This window comes from Heptranchias perlo, chromosome 2, assembly GCF_035084215.1.
Source record: "Heptranchias perlo isolate sHepPer1 chromosome 2, sHepPer1.hap1, whole genome shotgun sequence".
NCBI lineage: Eukaryota > Metazoa > Chordata > Chondrichthyes > Hexanchiformes > Hexanchidae > Heptranchias > Heptranchias perlo.
This window is the reverse complement of record NC_090326.1, coordinates 104,444,565-104,463,924: the sequence shown is the minus strand read 5'-3', so window position 1 is coordinate 104,463,924 and position 19,360 is coordinate 104,444,565. Positions and strand designations below refer to the sequence as shown.

General features: G+C 46.6%; 14 non-coding genes across 14 annotated transcripts; all 14 read left to right on the top strand.

Moving 5' to 3' along the window:
• Window positions 1-472: 472 nt before the first annotated feature.
• Window positions 473-544, top strand: trnam-cau (transfer RNA methionine (anticodon CAU)). Its single transcript has one exon. It is a non-coding gene; the product is annotated as a tRNA-Met (tRNA).
• Window positions 545-2,151: 1,607 nt separating this feature from the next.
• Window positions 2,152-2,223, top strand: trnam-cau (transfer RNA methionine (anticodon CAU)). The gene has a single exon. It is a non-coding gene; the product is annotated as a tRNA-Met (tRNA).
• A 597-nt stretch (window positions 2,224-2,820) lies between these two features.
• Window positions 2,821-2,892, top strand: trnam-cau (transfer RNA methionine (anticodon CAU)). Its single transcript has one exon. It is a non-coding gene; the product is annotated as a tRNA-Met (tRNA).
• A 2,610-nt stretch (window positions 2,893-5,502) lies between these two features.
• Window positions 5,503-5,574, top strand: trnam-cau (transfer RNA methionine (anticodon CAU)). Its single transcript has one exon. It is a non-coding gene; the product is annotated as a tRNA-Met (tRNA).
• Window positions 5,575-6,171: 597 nt separating this feature from the next.
• Window positions 6,172-6,243, top strand: trnam-cau (transfer RNA methionine (anticodon CAU)). Its single transcript has one exon. It is a non-coding gene; the product is annotated as a tRNA-Met (tRNA).
• A 938-nt stretch (window positions 6,244-7,181) lies between these two features.
• trnam-cau (transfer RNA methionine (anticodon CAU)) lies at window positions 7,182-7,253 on the top strand. The gene has a single exon. It is a non-coding gene; the product is annotated as a tRNA-Met (tRNA).
• A 597-nt stretch (window positions 7,254-7,850) lies between these two features.
• Window positions 7,851-7,922, top strand: trnam-cau (transfer RNA methionine (anticodon CAU)). The gene has a single exon. It is a non-coding gene; the product is annotated as a tRNA-Met (tRNA).
• Window positions 7,923-9,529: 1,607 nt separating this feature from the next.
• Window positions 9,530-9,601, top strand: trnam-cau (transfer RNA methionine (anticodon CAU)). Its single transcript has one exon. It is a non-coding gene; the product is annotated as a tRNA-Met (tRNA).
• A 1,607-nt stretch (window positions 9,602-11,208) lies between these two features.
• Window positions 11,209-11,280, top strand: trnam-cau (transfer RNA methionine (anticodon CAU)). Its single transcript has one exon. It is a non-coding gene; the product is annotated as a tRNA-Met (tRNA).
• A 1,607-nt stretch (window positions 11,281-12,887) lies between these two features.
• trnam-cau (transfer RNA methionine (anticodon CAU)) lies at window positions 12,888-12,959 on the top strand. Its single transcript has one exon. It is a non-coding gene; the product is annotated as a tRNA-Met (tRNA).
• Window positions 12,960-14,473: 1,514 nt separating this feature from the next.
• trnam-cau (transfer RNA methionine (anticodon CAU)) lies at window positions 14,474-14,545 on the top strand. The gene has a single exon. It is a non-coding gene; the product is annotated as a tRNA-Met (tRNA).
• Window positions 14,546-15,483: 938 nt separating this feature from the next.
• On the top strand, window positions 15,484-15,555 carry trnam-cau (transfer RNA methionine (anticodon CAU)). The gene has a single exon. It is a non-coding gene; the product is annotated as a tRNA-Met (tRNA).
• Window positions 15,556-17,831: 2,276 nt separating this feature from the next.
• Window positions 17,832-17,903, top strand: trnam-cau (transfer RNA methionine (anticodon CAU)). The gene has a single exon. It is a non-coding gene; the product is annotated as a tRNA-Met (tRNA).
• Window positions 17,904-18,841: 938 nt separating this feature from the next.
• Window positions 18,842-18,913, top strand: trnam-cau (transfer RNA methionine (anticodon CAU)). The gene has a single exon. It is a non-coding gene; the product is annotated as a tRNA-Met (tRNA).
• Window positions 18,914-19,360: the final 447 nt, after the last annotated feature.

The following is a 19,360-nucleotide window of genomic DNA, read 5'->3' as shown; positions in this document are numbered from 1 at the left end:
CATGCTGGCAAGCAGAGTGGTACAGCAGTAGTCACCCATAGCGCTGCAGTGATCAGATTGAAACTATTCTCTGCCCGTAGTCAGGTGAGCTTTTTCAAAGTGCTTGTTTGCGTAATTCTAAAAAGTGGTGTGAAAAGCAAAAGAAGTGATGTCCTTGCAAAGAGAAGAAATTTGTGTTAGCTTTGCAGGGCATTGTGAGGTTGAGAGTGAAACTGACTGGCAGAAAAGTTGATCAGGAGAACATGTGAAGCAAATATTAGCAGTATATTTGTAGGTGGGTGAGCAAATTAATGTTGAGAATCAATGGAGGAAGGTTGGGTGAGATTTCTGGGAGGATGAAATGATGGCAGCTAGCCGTATGTGAATGGCTGCATCAATTTGCAAAGTTGCGATGATCTGAATGAACGAGAAAGGTGGCAATAGAGGGTGGTTTGCAAGCCAGACCCAGCGAAATAGTGCACTCTTATGTCTGAGCAGAGTGGCGCAGCGGAAGCGTGCTGGGCCCATAACCCAGAGGTCAATGGATCGAAACCATTCTCTGCTAGCATCAAGATCAACTTTTTCACAACTCATTCGATTTCTGTCCACAATCAAAGCAGCGAGGCTGAGAGGCATTGAGCAAAGGGTCAAGTGATGGCAACGAGTGGTGTGGGGAATTGCTGCAATCCATTTGCAAAGTGAAGATCGTCTTATGTGTGGAGCAGAGAAGGTTAAGGGGAGATTTGATCGAGGTGTTCAAAGTCATGCAGGGTTTTGTTAGAGTAAATAAGGAGAAACTGCTTCCAGTGGCAGAAGGGTCGATAACCAGAGGACACAGATTTCAGGGAATTGAGGCGACATGAGGTAAACAATTTTACGCAGCGAGTTGTTATGATCGGGAATGCACTGCCTGAAATGCTGGTGGAAGCTGATTCAAGAGTAACTTTCAAAAGGGAATTGGATAAATACTTGAAGTGGAAGAATTTGCAGGGCTATGGGGAAAGAGCAGGGGAGTGACACTAATTGGATAGCTCTTTCAAAGAGCCGGTACGAAGGGCTGGATTGTGATTCGATGATTCTATGAAAGCTCTGAAAAGCAAGCTGGCAACAGAGGACGGTTTAAAAACCAGCCACACCGTGAAGTATAGCTTTGCCAGATCGGAGCAGAGTGGCGCAGCGGCAGCGTGCTGGGCCCATAATCCAGAGGTCAATGGATCGAAACCATTCTCTGCTAGCAGTGTGATTAACTTTTTCACCGCACTTTCATTTGATGTCCACAATCAACGTTGCGAGGCTGCAAGACACTTCGCAAAGGGTGAAGTCATGGCAACTGGTCGTGTGGGGACTTCCTGCAGTCCACTTGCAAAGTCAAGACAGTCGGATGTGAAGGCTCAGAAGAGAAAGCTGGCCAAGTGTGTGGTTTGACAGCTAGGGGGCAGTGTTGGCACTCAAGTTCGATTGCTCACAAGCTCAGTATCACTGTGTTTCTAACAGTTTTTGCCGGTATATTTGCAGTTACCTGACAACCACGAAAAGAGGAGGGTGGAAATGGACTTGTGGCACGATAATATGATGACAACTGGTAGTATGTGGACTGCCTGCATCAATTTACAAAGTAAAGATTACCTGATGGGAAGGCTACAAAGACAAAGGTGGAGGAGGGAGTCCTGGACAAAGCAGGTGGAGGGCTTCAACAAGACCATGCTGGCAAGCAGAGTGGTACAGCAGTAGTCACCCATAGCGCTGCAGTGATCAGATTGAAACTATTCTCTGCCCGTAGTCAGGTGAGCTTTTTCAAAGTGCTTGTTTGCGTAATTCTAAAAAGTGGTGTGAAAAGCAAAAGAAGTGATGTCCTTGCAAAGAGAAGAAATTTGTGTTAGCTTTGCAGGGCATTGTGAGGTTGAGAGTGAAACTGACTGGCAGAAAAGTTGATCAGGAGAACATGTGAAGCAAATATTAGCAGTATATTTGTAGGTGGGTGAGCAAATTGCTGTTGAGAATCAATGGAGGAAGGTTGGGTGAGATTTCTGGGAGGATGAAATGATGGCAGCGAGCCGTATGTGAATGGCTGCATCAATTTGCAAAGTTGCGATGATCTGAATGAACGAGAAAGGTGGCAATAGAGGGTGGTTTGCAAGCCAGACCCAGCGAAATAGTGCACTCTTATGTCTGAGCAGAGTGGCGCAGCGGAAGCGTGCTGGGCCCATAACCCAGAGGTCAATGGATCGAAACCATTCTCTGCTAGCATCAAGATCAATTTTTTCACAACTCATTCGATTTCTGTCCACAATCAAAGCCGCGAGGCTGAGAGGCATTGAGCAAAGGGTCAAGTGATGGCAACGAGTGGTGTGGGGAATTGCTGCAATCCATTTGCAAAGTGAAGATCGTCTTATGTGTGGAGCAGAGAAGGTTAAGGGGAGATTTGATCGAGGTGTTCAAAGTCATGCAGGGTTTTGTTAGAGTAAATAAGGAGAAACTGCTTCCAGTGGCAGAAGGGTCGATAACCAGAGGACACAGATTTCAGGGAATTGAGGCGACATGAGGTAAACAATTTTACGCAGCGAGTTGTTATGATCGGGAATGCACTGCCTGAAATGCTGGTGGAAGCAGATTCAAGAGTAACTTTCAAAAGGGAATTGGATAAATACTTGAAGTGGAAGAATTTGCAGGGCTATGGGGAAAGAGCAGGAGAGTGACACTAATTGGACAGCTCTTTCAAAGAGCCGGTCCGAAGGGCTGGATTGTGATTCGATGATTCCATGAAAGCTCTGAAAAGCAAGCTGGCAACAGAGGTCGGTTTAAAAACCAGGCACACCGTGGAGAATAGTTTTGCCAGATCGGAGCAGAGTGGCGCAGCGGCAGCGTGCTGGGCCCATAACCCAGAGGTCAATGGATCGAAACCATTCTCTGCTAGCAGTGTGATTAACTTTTTCACCGCACTTTCATTTGATGTCCACAATCAACGTTGCGAGGCTGCAAGACACTTCGCAAAGGGTGAAGTCATGGCAACTGGTCGTGTGGGGACTTCCTGCAGTCCACTTGCAAAGTCAAGACAGTCGGATGTGAAGGCTCAGAAGAGAAAGCTGGCCAAGTGTGTGGTTTGACAGCTAGGGGGCAGTGTTGGCACTCAAGTTCGATTGCTCACAAGCTCAGTATCACTGTGTTTCTAACAGTTTTTGCCGGTATATTTGCAGTTACCTGACAACCACGAAAAGAGGAGGGCGGAAATGGACTTGTGGCACGATAATATGATGACAACTGGTAGTATGTGGACTGCCTGCATCAATTTACAAAGTAAAGATTACCTGATGGGAAGGCTACAAAGACAAAGGTGGAGGAGGGAGTCCTGGACAAAGCAGGTGGAGGGCTTCAACAAGACCATGCTGGCAAGCAGAGTGGTACAGCAGTAGTCACCCATAGCGCTGCAGTGATCAGATTGAAACTATTCTCTGCCCGTAGTCAGGTGAGCTTTTTCAAAGTGCTTGTTTGCGTAATTCTAAAAAGTGGTGTGAAAAGCAAAAGAAGTGATGTCCTTGCAAAGAGAAGAAATTTGTGTTAGCTTTGCAGGGCATTGTGAGGTTGAGAGTGAAACTGACTGGCAGAAAAGTTGATCAGGAGAACATGTGAAGCAAATATTAGCAGTATATTTGTAGGTGGGTGAGCAAATTGCTGTTGAGAATCAATGGAGGAAGGTTGGGTGAGATTTCTGGGAGGATGAAATGATGGCAGCTAGCCGTATGTGAATGGCTGCATCAATTTGCAAAGTTGCGATGATCTGAATGAACGAGAAAGGTGGCAATAGAGGGTGGTTTGCAAGCCAGACCCAGCGAAATAGTGCACTCTTATGTCTGAGCAGAGTGGCGCAGCGGAAGCTTGCTGGGCCCATAACCCAGAGGTCAATGGATCGAAACCATTCTCTGCTAGCATCAAGATCAATTTTTTCACAACTCATTCGATTTCTGTCCACAATCAAAGCAGCGAGGCTGAGAGGCATTGAGCAAAGGGTCAAGTGATGGCAACGAGTGGTGTGGGGAATTGCTGCAATCCATTTGCAAAGTGAAGATCGTCTTATGTGTGGAGCAGAGAAGGTTAAGGGGAGATTTGATCGAGGTGTTCAAAGTCATGCAGGGTTTTGTTAGAGTAAATAAGGAGAAACTGCTTCCAGTGGCAGAAGGGTCGATAACCAGAGGACACAGATTTCAGGGAATTGAGGCGACATGAGGTAAACAATTTTACGCAGCGAGTTGTTATGATCGGGAATGCACTGCCTGAAATGCTGGTGGAAGCAGATTCAAGAGTAACTTTCAAAAGGGAATTGGATAAATACTTGAAGTGGAAGAATTTGCAGGGCTATGGGGAAAGAGCAGGGGAGTGACACTAATTGGATAGCTCTTTCAAAGAGCCGGTACGAAGGGCTGGATTGTGATTCGATGATTCTATGAAAGCTCTGAAAAGCAAGCTGGCAACAGAGGACGGTTTAAAAACCAGGCACACCGTGGAGTATAGTTTTGCCAGATCGGAGCAGAGTGGCGCAGCGGCAGCGTGCTGGGCCCAGAGGTCAATGGATCGAAACCATTCTCTGCTAGCAGTGTGATTAACTTTTTCACCGCACTTTCATTTGATGTCCACAATCAACGTTGCGAGGCTGCAAGACACTTCGCAAAGGGTGAAGTCATGGCAACTGGTCGTGTGGGGACTTCCTGCAGTCCACTTGCAAAGTCAAGACAGTCAGATGTGAAGGCTCAGAAGAGAAAGCTGGCCAAGTGTGTGGTTTGACAGCTAGGGGGCAGTGTTGGCACTCAAGTTCGATTGCTCACAAGCTCAGTATCACTGTGTTTCTCACAGTTTTTGCCGGTATATTTGCAGTTACCTGACAACCACGAAAAGAGGAGGGCGGAAATGGACTTGTGGCACGATAATATGATGACAACTGGTAGTATGTGGACTGCCTGCATCAATTTACAAAGTAAAGATTACCTGATGGGAAGGCTACAAAGACAAAGGTGGAGGAGGGAGTCCTGGACAAAGCAGGTGGAGGGCTTCAACAAGACCATGCTGGCAAGCAGAGTGGTACAGCAGTAGTCACCCATAGCGCTGCAGTGATCAGATTGAAACTATTCTCTGCCCGTAGTCAGGTGAGCTTTTTCAAAGTGCTTGTTTGCGTAATTCTAAAAAGTGGTGTGAAAAGCAAAAGAAGTGATGTCCTTGCAAAGAGAAGAAATTTGTGTTAGCTTTGCAGGGCATTGTGAGGTTGAGAGTGAAACTGACTGGCAGAAAAGTTGATCAGGAGAACATGTGAAGCAAATATTAGCAGTATATTTGCAGGTGGGTGAGCAAATTGCTGTTGAGAATCAATGGAGGAAGGTTGGGTGAGATTTCTGGGAGGATGAAATGATGGCAGCCAACCGTATGTGAATGGCTGCATCAATTTGCAAAGTTGCGATGATCTGAATGAACGAGAAAGGTGGCAATAGAGGGTGGTTTGCAAGCCAGACCAAGCGAAATAGTGCACTCTTATGTCTGAGCAGAGTGGCGCAGCGGAAGCGTGCTGGGCCCATAACCCAGAGGTCAATGGATCGAAACCATTCTCTGCTAGCATCAAGATCAACTTTTTCACAACTCATTCGATTTCTGTCCACAATCAAAGCAGCGAGGCTGAGAGGCATTGAGCAAAGGGTCAAGTGATGGCAACGAGTGGTGTGGGGAATTGCTGCAATCCATTTGCAAAGTGAAGATCGTCTTATGTGTGGAGCAGAGAAGGTTAAGGGGAGATTTGATCGAGGTGTTCAAAGTCATGCAGGGTTTTGTTAGAGTAAATAAGGAGAAACTGCTTCCAGTGGCAGAAGGGTCGATAACCAGAGGACACAGATTTCAGGGAATTGAGGCGACATGAGGTAAACAATTTTACGCAGCGAGTTGTTATGATCGGGAATGCACTGCCTGAAATGCTGGTGGAAGCAGATTCAAGAGTAACTTTCAAAAGGGAATTGGATAAATACTTGAAGTGGAAGAATTTGCAGGGCTATGGGGAAAGAGCAGGGGAGTGACACTAATTGGATAGCTCTTTCAAAGAGCCGGTACGAAGGGCTGGATTGTGATTCGATGATTCTATGAAAGCTCTGAAAAGCAAGCTGGCAACAGAGGACGGTTTAAAAACCAGGCACACCGTGGAGTATAGCTTTGCCAGATCGGAGCAGAGTGGCGCAGCGGCAGCGTGCTGGGCCCATAACCCAGAGGTCAATGGATCGAAACCATTCTCTGCTAGCAGTGTGATTAACTTTTTCACCGCACTTTCATTTGATGTCCACAATCAACGTTGCGAGGCTGCAAGACACTTCGCAAAGGGTGAAGTCATGGCAACTGGTCGTGTGGGGACTTCCTGCAGTCCACTTGCAAAGTCAAGACAGTCGGATGTGAAGGCTCAGAAGAGAAAGCTGGCCAAGTGTGTGGTTTGACAGCTAGGGGGCAGTGTTGGCACTCAAGTTCGATTGCTCACAAGCTCAGTATCACTGTGTTTCTAACAGTTTTTGCCGGTATATTTGCAGTTACCTGACAACCACGAAAAGAGGAGGGCGGAAATGGACTTGTGGCACGATAATATGATGACAACTGGTAGTATGTGGACTGCCTGCATCAATTTACAAAGTAAAGATTACCTGATGGGAAGGCTACAAAGACAAAGGTGGAGGAGGGAGTCCTGGACAAAGCAGGTGGAGGGCTTCAACAAGACCATGCTGGCAAGCAGAGTGGTACAGCAGTAGTCACCCATAGCGCTGCAGTGATCAGATTGAAACTATTCTCTGCCCGTAGTCAGGTGAGCTTTTTCAAAGTGCTTGTTTGCGTAATTCTAAAAAGTGGTGTGAAAAGCAAAAGAAGTGATGTCCTTGCAAAGAGAAGAAATTTGTGTTAGCTTTGCAGGGCATTGTGAGGTTGAGAGTGAAACTGACTGGCAGAAAAGTTGATCAGGAGAACATGTGAAGCAAATATTAGCAGTATATTTGCAGGTGGGTGAGCAAATTGCTGTTGAGAATCAATGGAGGAAGGTTGGGTGAGATTTCTGGGAGGATGAAATGATGGCAGCGAGCCGTATGTGAATGGCTGCATCAATTTGCAAAGTTGCGATGATCTGAATGAACGAGAAAGGTGGCAATAGAGGGTGGTTTGCAAGCCAGACCCAGCGAAATAGTGCATTCTGATGTCTGAGCAGAGTGGCGCAGCGGAAGCGTGCTGGGCCCATAACCCAGAGGTCAATGGATCGAAACCATTCTCTGCTAGCATCAAGATCAATTTTTTCACAACTCATTCGATTTCTGTCCACAATCAAAGCAGCGAGGCTGAGAGGCATTGAGCAAAGGGTCAAGTGATGGCAACGAGTGGTGTGGGGAATTGCTGCAATCCATTTGCAAAGTGAAGATCGTCTTATGTGTGGAGCAGAGAAGGTTAAGGGGAGATTTGATCGAGGTGTTCAAAGTCATGCAGGGTTTTGTTAGAGTAAATAAGGAGAAACTGCTTCCAGTGGCAGAAGGGTCGATAACCAGAGGACACAGATTTCAGGGAATTGAGGCGACATGAGGTAAACAATTTTACGCAGCGAGTTGTTATGATCGGGAATGCACTGCCTGAAATGCTGGTGGAAGCAGATTCAAGAGTAACTTTCAAAAGGGAATTGGATAAATACTTGAAGTGGAAGAATTTGCAGGGCTATGGGGAAAGAGCAGGGGAGTGACACTAATTGGATAGCTCTTTCAAAGAGCCGGTACGAAGGGCTGGATTGTGATTCGATGATTCTATGAAAGCTCTGAAAAGCAAGCTGGCAACAGAGGACGGTTTAAAAACCAGGCACACAGTGGAGTATAGTTTTGCCAGATCGGAGCAGAGTGGCGCAGCGGCAGCGTGCTGGGCCCATAACCCAGAGGTCAATGGATCGAAACCATTCTCTGCTAGCAGTGTGATTAACTTTTTCACCGCACTTTCATTTGATGTCCACAATCAACGTTGCAAGGCTGCAAGACACTTCGCAAAGGGTGAAGTCATGGCAACTGGTCGTGTGGGGACTTCCTGCAGTCCACTTGCAAAGTCAAGACAGTCAGATGTGAAGGCTCAGAAGAGAAAGCTGGCCAAGTGTGTGGTTTGACAGCTAGGGGGCAGTGTTGGCACTCAAGTTCGATTGCTCACAAGCTCAGTATCACTGTGTTTCTAACAGTTTTTGCCGGTATATTTGCAGTTACCTGACAACCACGAAAAGAGGAGGGCGGAAATGGACTTGTGGCACGATAATATGATGACAACTGGTAGTATGTGGACTGCCTGCATCAATTTACAAAGTAAAGATTACCTGATGGGAAGGCTACAAAGACAAAGGTGGAGGAGGGAGTCCTGGACAAAGCAGGTGGAGGGCTTCAACAAGACCATGCTGGCAAGCAGAGTGGTACAGCAGTAGTCACCCATAGCGCTGCAGTGATCAGATTGAAACTATTCTCTGCCCGTAGTCAGGTGAGCTTTTTCAAAGTGCTTGTTTGCGTAATTCTAAAAAGTGGTGTGAAAAGCAAAAGAAGTGATGTCCTTGCAAAGAGAAGAAATTTGTGTTAGCTTTGCAGGGCATTGTGAGGTTGAGAGTGAAACTGACTGGCAGAAAAGTTGATCAGGAGAACATGTGAAGCAAATATTAGCAGTATATTTGTAGGTGGGTGAGCAAATTGCTGTTGAGAATCAATGGAGGAAGGTTGGGTGAGATTTCTGGGAGGATGAAATGATGGCAGCTAGCCGTATGTGAATGGCTGCATCAATTTGCAAAGTTGCGATGATCTGAATGAACGAGAAAGGTGGCAATAGAGGGTGGTTTGCAAGCCAGACCCAGCGAAATAGTGCACTCTTATGTCTGAGCAGAGTGGCGCAGCGGAAGCTTGCTGGGCCCATAACCCAGAGGTCAATGGATCGAAACCATTCTCTGCTAGCATCAAGATCAATTTTTTCACAACTCATTCGATTTCTGTCCACAATCAAAGCAGCGAGGCTGAGAGGCATTGAGCAAAGGGTCAAGTGATGGCAACGAGTGGTGTGGGGAATTGCTGCAATCCATTTGCAAAGTGAAGATCGTCTTATGTGTGGAGCAGAGAAGGTTAAGGGGAGATTTGATCGAGGTGTTCAAAGTCATGCAGGGTTTTGTTAGAGTAAATAAGGAGAAACTGCTTCCAGTGGCAGAAGGGTCGATAACCAGAGGACACAGATTTCAGGGAATTGAGGCGACATGAGGTAAACAATTTTACGCAGCGAGTTGTTATGATCGGGAATGCACTGCCTGAAATGCTGGTGGAAGCAGATTCAAGAGTAACTTTCAAAAGGGAATTGGATAAATACTTGAAGTGGAAGAATTTGCAGGGCTATGGGGAAAGAGCAGGGGAGTGACACTAATTGGATAGTTCTTTCAAAGAGCCGGTACGAAGGGCTGGATTGTGATTCGATGATTCTATGAAAGCTCTGAAAAGCAAGCTGGCAACAGAGGACGGTTTAAAAACCAGGCACACAGTGGAGTATAGTTTTGCCAGATCGGAGCAGAGTGGCGCAGCGGCAGCGTGCTGGGCCCATAACCCAGAGGTCAATGGATCGAAACCATTCTCTGCTAGCAGTGTGATTAACTTTTTCACCGCACTTTCATTTGATGTCCACAATCAACGTTGCGAGGCTGCAAGACACTTCGCAAAGGGTGAAGTCATGGCAACTGGTCGTGTGGGGACTTCCTGCAGTCCACTTGCAAAGTCAAGACAGTCAGATGTGAAGGCTCAGAAGAGAAAGCTGGCCAAGTGTGTGGTTTGACAGCTAGGGGGCAGTGTTGGCACTCAAGTTCGATTGCTCACAAGCTCAGTATCACTGTGTTTCTAACAGTTTTTGCCGGAAAATTTGCAGTTACCTGACAACCACGAAAAGAGGAGGGCGGAAATGGACTTGTGGCACGATAATATGATGACAACTGGTAGTATGTGGACTGCCTGCATCAATTTACAAAGTAAAGATTACCTGATGGGAAGGCTACAAAGACAAAGGTGGAGGAGGGAGTCCTGGACAAAGCAGGTGGAGGGCTTCAACAAGACCATGCTGGCAAGCAGAGTGGTACAGCAGTAGTCACCCATAGCGCTGCAGTGATCAGATTGAAACTATTCTCTGCCCGTAGTCAGGTGAGCTTTTTCAAAGTGCTTGTTTGCGTAATTCTAAAAAGTGGTGTGAAAAGCAAAAGAAGTGATGTCCTTGCAAAGAGAAGAAATTTGTGTTAGCTTTGCAGGGCATTGTGAGGTTGAGAGTGAAACTGACTGGCAGAAAAGTTGATCAGGAGAACATGTGAAGCAAATATTAGCAGTATATTTGTAGGTGGGTGAGCAAATTGCTGTTGAGAATCAATGGAGGAAGGTTGGGTGAGATTTCTGGGAGGATGAAATGATGGCAGCTAGCCGTATGTGAATGGCTGCATCAATTTGCAAAGTTGCGATGATCTGAATGAACGAGAAAGGTGGCAATAGAGGGTGGTTTGCAAGCCAGACCCAGCGAAATAGTGCACTCTTATGTCTGAGCAGAGTGGCGCAGCGGAAGCTTGCTGGGCCCATAACCCAGAGGTCAATGGATCGAAACCATTCTCTGCTAGCATCAAGATCAATTTTTTCACAACTCATTCGATTTCTGTCCACAATCAAAGCAGCGAGGCTGAGAGGCATTGAGCAAAGGGTCAAGTGATGGCAACGAGTGGTGTGGGGAATTGCTGCAATCCATTTGCAAAGTGAAGATCGTCTTATGTGTGGAGCAGAGAAGGTTAAGGGGAGATTTGATCGAGGTGTTCAAACTCATGCAGGGTTTTGTTAGAGTAAATAAGGAGAAACTGCTTCCAGTGGCAGAAGGGTCGATAACCAGAGGACACAGATTTCAGGGAATTGAGGCGACATGAGGTAAACAATTTTACGCAGCGAGTTGTTATGATCGGGAATGCACTGCCTGAAATGCTGGTGGAAGCAGATTCAAGAGTAACTTTCAAAAGGGAATTGGATAAATACTTGAAGTGGAAGAATTTGCAGGGCTATGGGGAAAGAGCAGGGGAGTGACACTAATTGGATAGCTCTTTCAAAGAGCCGGTACGAAGGGCTGGATTGTGATTCGATGATTCTATGAAAGCTCTGAAAAGCAAGCTGGCAACAGAGGACGGTTTAAAAACCAGGCACACCGTGGAGTATAGCTTTGCCAGATCGGAGCAGAGTGGCGCAGCGGCAGCGTGCTGGGCCCATAACCCAGAGGTCAATGGATCGAAACCATTCTCTGCTAGCAGTGTGATTAACTTTTTCACCGCACTTTCATTTGATGTCCACAATCAACGTTGCGAGGCTGCAAGACACTTCGCAAAGGGTGAAGTCATGGCAACTGGTCGTGTGGGGACTTCCTGCAGTCCACTTGCAAAGTCAAGACAGTCGGATGTGAAGGCTCAGAAGAGAAAGCTGGCCAAGTGTGTGGTTTGACAGCTAGGGGGCAGTGTTGGCACTCAAGTTCGATTGCTCACAAGCTCAGTATCACTGTGTTTCTAACAGTTTTTGCCGGTATATTTGCAGTTACCTGACAACCACGAAAAGAGGAGGGCGGAAATGGACTTGTGGCACGATAATATGATGACAACTGGTAGTATGTGGACTGCCTGCATCAATTTACAAAGTAAAGATTACCTGATGGGAAGGCTACAAAGACAAAGGTGGAGGAGGGAGTCCTGGACAAAGCAGGTGGAGGGCTTCAACAAGACCATGCTGGCAAGCAGAGTGGTACAGCAGTAGTCACCCATAGCGCTGCAGTGATCAGATTGAAACTATTCTCTGCCCGTAGTCAGGTGAGCTTTTTCAAAGTGCTTGTTTGCGTAATTCTAAAAAGTGGTGTGAAAAGCAAAAGAAGTGATGTCCTTGCAAAGAGAAGAAATTTGTGTTAGCTTTGCAGGGCATTGTGAGGTTGAGAGTGAAACTGACTGGCAGAAAAGTTGATCAGGAGAACATGTGAAGCAAATATTAGCAGTATATTTGGAGGTGGGTGAGCAAATTGCTGTTGAGAATCAATGGAGGAAGGTTGGGTGAGATTTCTGGGAGGATGAAATGATGGCAGCGAGCCGTATGTGAATGGCTGCATCAATTTGAAAAGTTGCGATGATCTGAATGAACGAGAAAGGTGGCAATAGAGGGTGGTTTGCAAGCCAGACCCAGCGAAATAGTGCACTCTTATGTCTGAGCAGAGTGGCGCAGCGGAACCGTGCTGGGCCCATAACCCAGAGGTCAATGGATCGAAACCATTCTCTGCTAGCATCAAGATCAATTTTTTCACAACTCATTCGATTTCTGTCCACAATCAAAGCAGCGAGGCTGAGAGGCATTGAGCAAAGGGTCAAGTGATGGCAACGAGTGGTGTGGGGAATTGCTGCAATCCATTTGCAAAGTGAAGATCGTCTTATGTGTGGAGCAGAGATGGTTAAGGGGAGATTTGATCGAGGTGTTCAAAGTCATGCAGGGTTTTGTTAGAGTAAATAAGGAGAAACTGCTTCCAGTGGCAGAAGGGTCGATAACCAGAGGACACAGATTTCAGGGAATTGAGGCGACATGAGGTAAACAATTTTACGCAGCGAGTTGTTATGATCGGGAATGCACTGCCTGAAATGCTGGTGGAAGCAGATTCAAGAGTAACTTTCAAAAGGGAATTGGATAAATACTTGAAGTGGAAGAATTTGCAGGGCTATGGGGAAAGAGCAGGGGAGTGACACTAATTGGATAGCTCTTTCAAAGAGCCGGTACGAAGGGCTGGATTGTGATTCGATGATTCTATGAAAGCTCTGAAAAGCAAGCTGGCAACAGAGGACGGTTTAAAAACCAGGCACACCGTGGAGTATAGTTTTGCCAGATCGGAGCAGAGTGGCGCAGCGGCAGCGTGCTGGGCCCATAACCCAGAGGTCAATGGATCGAAACCATTCTCTGCTAGCAGTGTGATTAACTTTTTCACCGCACTTTCATTTGATGTCCACAATCAACGTTGCGAGGCTGCAAGACACTTCGCAAAGGATGAAGTCATGGCAACTGGTCGTGTGGGGACTTCCTGCAGTCCACTTGCAAAGTCAAGACAGTCGGATGTGAAGGCTCAGAAGAGAAAGCTGGCCAAGTGTGTGGTTTGACAGCTAGGGGGCAGTGTTGGCACTCAAGTTCGATTGCTCACAAGCTCAGTATCACTGTGTTTCTAACAGTTTTTGCCGGTATATTTGCAGTTACCTGACAACCACGAAAAGAGGAGGGCGGAAATGGACTTGTGGCACGATAATATGATGACAACTGGTAGTATGTGGACTGCCTGCATCAATTTACAAAGTAAAGATTACCTGATGGGAAGGCTACAAAGACAAAGGTGGAGGAGGGAGTCCTGGACAAAGCAGGTGGAGGGCTTCAACAAGACCATGCTGGCAAGCAGAGTGGTACAGCAGTAGTCACCCATAGCGCTGCAGTGATCAGATTGAAACTATTCTCTGCCCGTAGTCAGGTGAGCTATTTCAAAGTGCTTGTTTGCGTAATTCTAAAAAGTGGTGTGAAAAGCAAAAGAAGTGATGTCCTTGCAAAGAGAAGAAATTTGTGTTAGCTTTGCAGGGCATTGTGAGGTTGAGAGTGAAACTGACTGGCAGAAAAGTTGATCAGGAGAACATGTGAAGCAAATATTAGCAGTATATTTGCAGGTGGGTGAGCAAATTGCTGTTGAGAATCAATGGAGGAAGGTTGGGTGAGATTTCTGGGAGGATGAAATGATGGCAGCGAGCCGTATGTGAATGGCTGCATCAATGAGCAGAGTGGCGCAGCGGAAGCGTGCTGGGCCCATAACCCAGAGGTCAATGGATCCAAACCATTCTCTGCTAGCATCAAGATCAATTTTTTCACAACTCATTCGATTTCTGTCCACAATCAAAGCAGCGAGGCTGAGAGGCATTGAGCAAAGGGTCAAGTGATGGCAACGAGTGGTGTGGGGAATTGCTGCAATCCATTTGCAAAGTGAAGATCGTCTTATGTGTGGAGCAGAGATGGTTAAGGGGAGATTTGATCGAGGTGTTCAAAGTCATGCAGGGTTTTGTTAGAGTAAATAAGGAGAAACTGCTTCCAGTGGCAGAAGGGTCGATAACCAGAGGACACAGATTTCAGGGAATTGAGGCGACATGAGGTAAACAATTTTACGCAGCGAGTTGTTATGATCGGGAATGCACTGCCTGAAATGCTGGTGGAAGCAGATTCAAGAGTAACTTTCAAAAGGGAATTGGATAAATACTTGAAGTGGAAGAATTTGCAGGGCTATGGGGAAAGAGCAGGGGAGTGACACTAATTGGATAGCTCTTTCAAAGAGCCGGTACGAAGGGCTGGATTGTGATTCGATGATTCTATGAAAGCTCTGAAAAGCAAGCTGGCAACAGAGGACGGTTTAAAAACCAGCCACACCGTGAAGTACAGCTTTGCCAGATCGGAGCAGAGTGGCGCAGCGGCAGCGTGCTGGGCCCATAACCCAGAGGTCAATGGATCGAAACCATTCTCTGCTAGCAGTGTGATTAACTTTTTCACCGCACTTTCATTTGATGTCCACAATCAACGTTGCGAGGCTGCAAGACACTTCGCAAAGGGTGAAGTCATGGCAACTGGTCGTGTGGGGACTTCCTGCAGTCCACTTGCAAAGTCAAGACAGTCGGATGTGAAGGCTCAGAAGAGAAAGCTGGCCAAGTGTGTGGTTTGACAGCTAGGGGGCAGTGTTGGCACTCAAGTTCGATTGCTCACAAGCTCAGTATCACTGTGTTTCTAACAGTTTTTGCCGGTATATTTGCAGTTACCTGACAACCACGAAAAGAGGAGGGCGGAAATGGACTTGTGGCACGATAATATGATGACAACTGGTAGTATGTGGACTGCCTGCATCAATTTACAAAGTAAAGATTACCTGATGGGAAGGCTACAAAGACAAAGGTGGAGGAGGGAGTCCTGGACAAAGCAGGTGGAGGGCTTCAACAAGACCATGCTGGCAAGCAGAGTGGTACAGCAGTAGTCACCCATAGCGCTGCAGTGATCAGATTGAAACTATTCTCTGCCCGTAGTCAGGTGAGCTTTTTCAAAGTGCTTGTTTGCGTAATTCTAAAAAGTGGTGTGAAAAGCAAAAGAAGTGATGTCCTTGCAAAGAGAAGAAATTTGTGTTAGCTTTGCAGGGCATTGTGAGGTTGAGAGTGAAACTGACTGGCAGAAAAGTTGATCAGGAGAACATGTGAAGCAAATATTAGCAGTATATTTGTAGGTGGGTGAGTAAATTGCTGTTGAGAATCAATGGAGGAAGGTTGGGTGAGATTTCTGGGAGGATGAAATGATGGCAGCCAGCCGTATGTGAATGGCTGCATCAATTTGCAAAGTTGCGATGATCTGAATGAACGAGAAAGGTGGCAATAGAGGGTGGTTTGCAAGCCAGACCCAGCGAAATAGTGCACTCTTATGTCTGAGCAGAGTGGCGCAGCGGAAGCGTGCTGGGCCCATAACCCAGAGGTCAATGGATCGAAACCATTCTCTGCTAGCATCAAGATCAATTTTTTCACAACTCATTCGATTTCTGTCCACAATCAAAGCAGCGAGGCTGAGAGGCATTGAGCAAAGGGTCAAGTGATGGCAACGAGTGGTGTGGGGAATTGCTGCAATCCATTTGCAAAGTGAAGATCGTCTTATGTGTGGAGCAGAGAAGGTTAAGGGGAGATTTGATCGAGGTGTTCAAAGTCATGCAGGGTTTTGTTAGAGTAAATAAGGAGAAACTGCTTCCAGTGGCAGAAGGGTCGATAACCAGAGGACACAGATTTCAGGGAATTGAGGCGACATGAGGTAAACAATTTTACGCAGCGAGTTGTTATGATCGGGAATGCACTGCCTGAAATGCTGGTGGAAGCAGATTCAAGAGTAACTTTCAAAAGGGAATTGGATAAATACTTGAAGTGGAAGAATTTGCAGGGCTATGGGGAAAGAGCAGGGGAGTGACACTAATTGGATAGCTCTTTCAAAGAGCCGGTACGAAGGGCTGGATTGTGATTCGATGATTCTATGAAAGCTCTGAAAAGCAAGCTGGCAACAGAGGACGGTTTAAAAACCCGGCACACCGTGGAGTATAGTTTTGCCAGATCGGAGCAGAGTGGTGCAGCGGCAGCGTGCTGGGCCCATAACCCAGAGGTCAATGGATCGCAACCATTCTCTGCTAGCAGTGTGATTAACTTTTTCACCGCACTTTCATTTGATGTCCACAATCAACGTTGCGAGGCTGCAAGACACTTCGCAAAGGATGAAGTCATGGCAACTGGTCGTGTGGGGACTTCCTGCAGTCCACTTGCAAAGTCAAGACAGTCGGATGTGAAGGCTCAGAAGAGAAAGCTGGCCAAGTGTGTGGTTTGACAGCTAGGGGGCAGTGTTGGCACTCAAGTTCGATTGCTCACAAGCTCAGTATCACTGTGTTTCTAACAGTTTTTGCCGGTATATTTGCAGTTACCTGACAACCACGAAAAGAGGAGGGCGGAAATGGACTTGTGGCACGATAATATGATGACAACTGGTAGTATGTGGACTGCCTGCATCAATTTACAAAGTAAAGATTACCTGATGGGAAGGCTACAAAGACAAAGGTGGAGGAGGGAGTCCTGGACAAAGCAGGTGGAGGGCTTCAACAAGACCATGCTGGCAAGCAGAGTGGTACAGCAGTAGTCACCCATAGCGCTGCAGTGATCAGATTGAAACTATTCTCTGCCCGTAGTCAGGTGAGCTTTTTCAAAGTGCTTGTTTGCGTAATTCTAAAAAGTGGTGTGAAAAGCAAAAGAAGTGATGTCCTTGCAAAGAGAAGAAATTTGTGTTAGCTTTGCAGGGCATTGTGAGGTTGAGAGTGAAACTGACTGGCAGAAAAGTTGATCAGGAGAACATGTGAAGCAAATATTAGCAGTATATTTGGAGGTGGGTGAGCAAATTGCTGTTGAGAATCAATGGAGGAAGGTTGGGTGAGATTTCTGGGAGGATGAAATGATGGCAGCGAGCCGTATGTGAATGGCTGCATCAATTTGCAAAGTTGCGATGATCTGAATGAACGAGAAAGGTGGCAATAGAGGGTGGTTTGCAAGCCAGACCCAGCGAAATAGTGCACTCTTATGTCTGAGCAGAGTGGTGCAGCGGAAGCGTGCTGGGCCCATAACCCAGAGGTCAATGGATCGAAACCATTCTCTGCTAGCATCAAGATCAATTTTTTCACAACTCATTCGATTTCTGTCCACAATCAAAGCAGCGAGGCTGAGAGGCATTGAGCAAAGGGTCAAGTGATGGCAACGAGTGGTGTGGGGAATTGCTGCAATCCATTTGCAAAGTGAAGATCGTCTTATGTGTGGAGCAGAGAAGGTTAAGGGGAGATTTGATCGAGGTGTTCAAAGTCATGCAGGGTTTTGTTAGAGTAAATAAGGAGAAACTGCTTCCAGTGGCAGAAGGGTCGATAACCAGAGGACACAGATTTCAGGGAATTGAGGCGACATGAGGTAAACAATTTTACGCAGCGAGTTGTTATGATCGGGAATGCACTGCCTGAAATGCTGGTGGAAGCAGATTCAAGAGTAACTTTCAAAAGGGAATTGGATAAATACTTGAAGTGGAAGAATTTGCAGGGCTATGGGGAAAGAGCAGGGGAGTGACACTAATTGGATAGCTCTTTCAAAGAGCCGGTACGAAGGGCTGGATTGTGATTCGATGATTCTATGAAAGCTCTGAAAAGCAAGCTGGCAACAGAGGACGGTTTAAAAACCAGGCACACCGTGGAGTATAGTTTTTCCAGATCGGAGCAGAGTGGCGCAGCGGCAGCGTGCTGGGCCCATAACCCAGAGGTCAATGGATCGAAACCATTCTCTGCTAGCAGTGTGATTAACTTTTTCACCGCACTTTCATTTGATGTCCACAATCAACGTTGCGAGGCTGCAAGACACTTCGCAAAGGGTGAAGTCATGGCAACTGGTCGTGTGGGTCCTTCCTGCAGTCCACTTGCAAAGTCAAGACAGTCGGATGTGAAGGCTCAGAAGAGAAAGCTGGCCAAGTGTGTGGTTTGACAGCTAGGGGGCAGTGTTGGCACTCAAGTTCGATTGCTCACAAGCTCAGTATCACTGTGTTTCTAACAGTTTTTGCCGGTATATTTGCAGTTACCTGACAACCACGAAAAGAGGAGGGCGGAAATGGACTTGTGGCACGATAATATGATGACAACTGGTAGTATGTGGACTGCCTGCATCAATTTACAAAGTAAAGATTACCTGATGGGAAGGCTACAAAGACAAAGGTGGAGGAGGGAGTCCTGGACAAAGCAGGTGGAGGGCTTCAACAAGACCATGCTGGCAAGCAGAGTGGTACAGCAGTAGTCACCCATAGCGCTGCAGTGATCAGATTGAAACTATTCTCTGCCCGTAGTCAGGTGAGCTTTTTCAAAGTGCTTGTTTGCGTAATTCTAAAAAGTGGTGTGAAAAGCAAAAGAAGTGATGTCCTTGCAAAGAGAAGAAATTTGTGTTAGCTTTGCAGGGCATTGTGAGGTTGAGAGTGAAACTGACTGGCAGAAAAGTTGATCAGGAGAACATGTGAAGCAAATATTAGCAGTATATTTGTAGGTGGGTGAGCAAATTGCTGTTGAGAATCAATGGAGGAAGGTTGGGTGAGATTTCTGGGAGGATGAAATGATGGCAGCGAGCCGTATGTGAATGGCTGCATCAATTTGCAAAGTTGCGATGATCTGAATGAACGAGAAAGGTGGCAATAGAGGGTGGTTTGCAAGCCAGACCCAGCGAAATAGTGCACTCTTATGTCTGAGCAGAGTGGCGCAGCGGAAGCGTGCTGGGCCCATAACCCAGAGGTCAATGGATCGAAACCATTCTCTGCTAGCATCAAGATCAATTTTTTCACAACTCATTCGATTTCTGTCCACAATCAAAGCAGCGAGGCTGAGAGGCATTGAGCAAAGGGTCAAGTGATGGCAACGAGTGGTGTGGGGAATTGCTGCAATCCATTTGCAAAGTGAAGATCGTCTTATGTGTGGAGCAGAGAAGGTTAAGGGGAGATTTGATCGAGGTGTTCAAAGTCATGCAGGGTTTTGTTAGAGTAAATAAGGAGAAACTGCTTCCAGTGGCAGAAGGGTCGATAACCAGAGGACACAGATTCCAGGGAATTGAGGCGACATGAGGTAAACAATTTTACGCAGCGAGTTGTTATGATCGGGAATGCACTGCCTGAAATGCTGGTGGAAGCAGATTCAAGAGTAACTTTCAAAAGGGAATTGGATAAATACTTGAAGTGGAAGAATTTGCAGGGCTATGGGGAAAGAGCAGGGG